General features: G+C 43.8%; 1 non-coding gene across 1 annotated transcript; it reads right to left on the bottom strand.

Annotated features, from left to right (window-relative positions):
• Positions 1 to 2532: 2532 nt before the first annotated feature.
• trnar-ucu (transfer RNA arginine (anticodon UCU)) lies at positions 2533 to 2605 on the bottom strand. Its single transcript has one exon. It is a non-coding gene; the product is annotated as a tRNA-Arg (tRNA).
• Between the last annotated feature and the right edge of the window lie 2111 nt (positions 2606 to 4716).

Raw genomic sequence — 4716 nt, forward strand, 5'->3', positions numbered from 1 at the left:
TATATATATATATATATATATATATATATATATATATATATATATTTCGTCTCTCCAGTTCCCTCTGACTTTAATTGTTTCCATAATAAAAGTTCAGATCATGAAAACACAAATCTTTCTAATAAATGAAGAAAGTTGTTGGTGGTCCTTTTGTTGTTCAGACTACAATGAACATTTATTTAAACCAGATGTTGAATCAGAAAACGAATCAAATATAAAGCTTGACTTTAATCTGTGATCCGTCTTCACTGTTTACCTGTTGAACAAAATCTCATCAGTCCGATCGGCTGCAGCGTCCAATCACATGACTGATGAACAATGAGGGGGCGTGTCGGCCGTTAAAACACTTCCTGGAAGTCTGTTCTCGTGGGTCCTCCCTCATGGCTCCTCAGAGATCCCTCCTCCCTCCTCGATCCTCGCTCCTCAGAGCTAAATAAGAGCTTTGGGACGGCTGTCAATATGGCGGCGCAGAACAACTTCCGGTTCAAGCGAGGATCGAGGAGCGAGGAAATGACAATTAAGAGATCTGGGATGTACCCTATGTCCTATTCCCTGCACAGATAACATACTAGCTGTAAGAGCCATTTTGTTGTTTTGTTTTTGTACAACCTCCCACCACATGGGGGCGTAGTGCCGGTGTAAATCAGAGCACAGGTAATATAATCAGTGGGTCATTGGACACAGGTTGTTGCTAATAGGTAGAAGCAAACAGTTTTTGACCGTGCAGATTTAGCGAATGTAAATGTTATGATTTATTGGTTTATGGAGAAAATGGATAACTGAAGAGAAAGTGGTGGAACTCTGATTATGTGAGAAATAAAATGCCTATATTGGAAACTGGACTTCGTTATTTATGGCACGCATCAGAACAAACATTTGAGCAACTGTAGTGACTTTTTATTGGGATGCAAGGGTCACTACACTAGCGGATGCCAAATAAGAAACTGTCTACCAAAACTGTATTTTTTGGGGATAGAGGTTCCATGGTGTAATGGTTAGCACTCTGGACTCTGAATCCAGTGATCTGATCGGGTGACAGGACCGTTAAAGTGAAGAGACAAGATGGTCACAGATCAGATATCCAACAATATTTTACACACCTGGCCTTATTAAAACAGTGACCGTTGTAAAGCCAAACTTTTTAACAGTGCAAATTATTTTTGCAATTTAAAAATCCTGACTCAACGAATACGCTTCTACCTGGACTCGTGTTTCAAAAATTGAGATTCCATCGTCGTGTTCAATTGTAGATTTGAGATGGAATCAAATCGCCACAAATAACAACTTACTTGTAAAATTTCTCTTGCCATTGTTATGCCGATGACACCCAGCTGGTCTTGTCATTTCCCCCCGGTGACACTCAAGTGGAGACACGCATCGCTGCGTGCTTTGCTGACATCTCGAAGTGGATGGCGACACACCGCCTGAAGCTCAACCTGGACAAAACCGAGCTACTGTTCTTCCCGGAGAAGGGTTGCCCATACCAAGACCTGTCCATCACCATTGATGATACTGTGGTGATGCCAACTCGGACTGCGAGGAATCTGGGTGTGACCCTGGACGACCAACTGTCGTTCTCATCAAACATTGCATCGGTTACACGCTCCTGTAGATTCCTGCTCTACAACATCAGGAGGATTCGCCCCTTCCTCACTGACGAGATGGCACAGGTGTTCATCCAGGCTCTTCTCATCTCCTGCCTGGACTACTGCAACTCACTACTTGCCGGAGCCCCGGTGTCGGCCATCAGACCTCTGGAGCTTGTCCAGAAAGCTGCAGCTCGTCTGGTGTTAAATCGCCCCAAGTTCTCCCACACAACTTCCCTTCTCCGTTGTCTACACTGGCTCTAACTGGTAAGAGCTCACATCCAGTTTAAGACTCTGGTGCTTGCCTACAGGGCAATGAAAGGAACAGCTCCTTCCTATCTCCAGGCCATGGCCAAACCCCACACCCCCGCCCAACCACTCTTCACTCTGCTGCCTCGGGGCGAGTGGTTGCTCCGTCGCTCAGAGGTCCCTGCACCCGATCACGGCTTTTTTCTGTCCTGGCACCACAGTGGTGGAATTAACTCCCCACTGACGTCAGGACAGCAAAGTTGCTGCCCATCTTTCGGCGCAAGAAGTACTACCCTGAGCCTTCCACTTAGCACTTATTGTATTAGTATTAGTTTGTTGCACTTATTGCATTCATATTTGTTTGTTTCTGCACTGTACTTTTGCTCTGGCGTATGCTCTCAGCTCCTTTTATCAGAATTAACAGAACAGACATCAAGGAGCAAACATGGCAAATGCGCTGAAAACATGGGGTACATGAACTGATGTCGGGAAGCAACGTTCTCAAGAAGCCGCACATTGATTTCAGATCATGACCTTTGGGTTGATAATTTCTTTAATCTATTCAGAGTGACTACAGTTGTTGGTTTAACGTCCAAGACTGTATCAGTCAGAATGCAGTGAAAGAGACATTAAAACACAGTTGTCAGAGGAGGGTTGTGGGCCCAGCACACTTTCCCTGCGTCACTCTGCTTTGAATCACCCCAGATGGGACTCGAACCCACAATCCCTGGCTTAGAAGGCCAGTGCCTTATCCATTAGGCCACTGGGGCTCCAAAAGTAGGGTCAGAGACTCTCTGTTTGCATCACGGACTGTTGTTCCTAACATGTGGACTGGCATACAATGAATGATATTCCGCTCCGCTACTCTGCTTTTCATCACCCCACATGAGACTCAGAAGTCTTTGTATGCACTGAAAATATGGGGAACATGAGACATTGATGTCGCAAAGCAAAAACAATGCTCTACTGCTCAGAAGCAAATGCATCGTCGTCAACCATCAGGTGAGGACATTAAAGGAGCGTCCCGCATGTCACCCTGCTGTCCAAGTGTTACCGAGGACAAGACGTCTGTCTGCACAGGAGATTCAGCTGCATTCCCACATGTCCTGCCTGTGTAACTTCCTCCTCCTCAAATGTTGCCATGACAGCCAGTCCCATCATGTCTCACTTTGCTGTGATGGGGTTTCTACCTGTAATCCCTCATCTTGGCCTGTGTCCCTCTCCTGGAAGCAGCAGTAACACCTGTCTTTACTTTCTCTGCCTGTATGTAATGCAGGCAGCTGACCCACTTATTGTTTGTGCTACTTCAAGTCTTCATGTACCGCCCGTAAGAAGACGCGTCGTTCTGCCGACGGTGCGTTTGGTTCCGCCTCGGTCCGAGCTCGGAGACCACAGGGAGCGGTTGCGTGATGAGAAGTGTGGAGAGGAAGTGTGTGCTGGAGAGCTCCGAGTCGGATTTCCGTTATTATCAGCAAAGGCCTGAAAAACTGGCCTCTAGCAAGTTCACCAGGAAATTGTTTGGCTGAGGTGGTGAGCCACCCCGGTCCTGACACGTCTCATCTCGTGATCACTTGAGTTAGAGTTTGATGGACCAAACAACAGCCACAATCATTAAATATGTGGAGTTAACCGTGTGTCAAATAATGACATTCACAGCACAAGTGATGCATCAAGTTGGTCCATTTGTTACCTCAAAAGAGTCACTTTCTGCCAGTTTATACTGTGTAGTTAAAGTACTCCCATAATAACAGTCTGTATAGTAATCATTTAGTAATAATGCTAACCAGTGTTTGCTCTCTCACGTTCCCATTTTATAATAAAGACATGAATGTCAGAAAGACACAAGAAAGAAACAGGGAAAAATAAGACAGATATAATTGATAAAAAAAAGGAAAATTTACTTCTGAACTTTGTTATTGTTTATCCGAGGTACATGGTCGAGTGGATCCTGATCTGGACCGCACCGCCGCTGCCATATGCTCCCCAGGCAAAGACAACATGAAAGCCGACACCCACCAGTCAACACTCCGAGGATGAAGAAGACGAACGAGACTCATCAAAATCGACAGGCACGTCAACGCTCACAACTACAGGTTTGTCAATGAACACTGATGACAATATCAACCTGGATTAACTGAACAAAGTTAACAAAGAGGACATTACAACAGAGAAAAAAGACCTGAAGAAGAAGCCATGACTCATGTGGAGAGGTGAAAGAGCAACTTCACAGAATTTAAGATAACTTTTACCTCCTTTGTGCGCAGTGACGTGCGGTGAGGTTTGTGATTGGTGAGGCACTGACTCGATCTTTCAGAGTCAGATTTACAAATATATGAACCCGATATAGAGTATCTTAAATCACCATTCAATTGGCAGCTTGCACATTGACTACTGGTTGTTCTTCATACCAGCATTCTTTACACACACATAGGTAAGGTACATATGTGAATGCACCAGGAGCGTGTGTGCCACGATCTGCGACCTGCCCCACCAACCTGTTTCAGAAGCGGAGCGCACGCGGAAATTCGCGAGATCCCGCGACAATCTGTGTAACATCCACGGATTTATAAAGAGAACAAACACATAAAAGTTTACTTGACCTGTCCGCCGTTGAATTACTGTTGATTTGGTCATATTTCCCTGTTTTTTGAGAATTGTTTAATCTTAGATATTTAATCTTAAATGTTTGCGGTCAAAGCAAAATATAAGAAGAAGAAGAAGAGAAACGGAACTACAATATACACATACATATATATATATATATACATATATATATATATATATATACATATATATACACATATACATATATATACATATATACATATATATACATATATACATATATATACATATATATATACATATATATACATATATA

Source organism: Anarrhichthys ocellatus, unplaced genomic scaffold (assembly GCF_004355925.1).
Source record: "Anarrhichthys ocellatus isolate YVR2014 unplaced genomic scaffold, GSC_Weel_1.0 scaffold97, whole genome shotgun sequence".
Taxonomy (NCBI): domain Eukaryota; kingdom Metazoa; phylum Chordata; class Actinopteri; order Perciformes; family Anarhichadidae; genus Anarrhichthys; species Anarrhichthys ocellatus.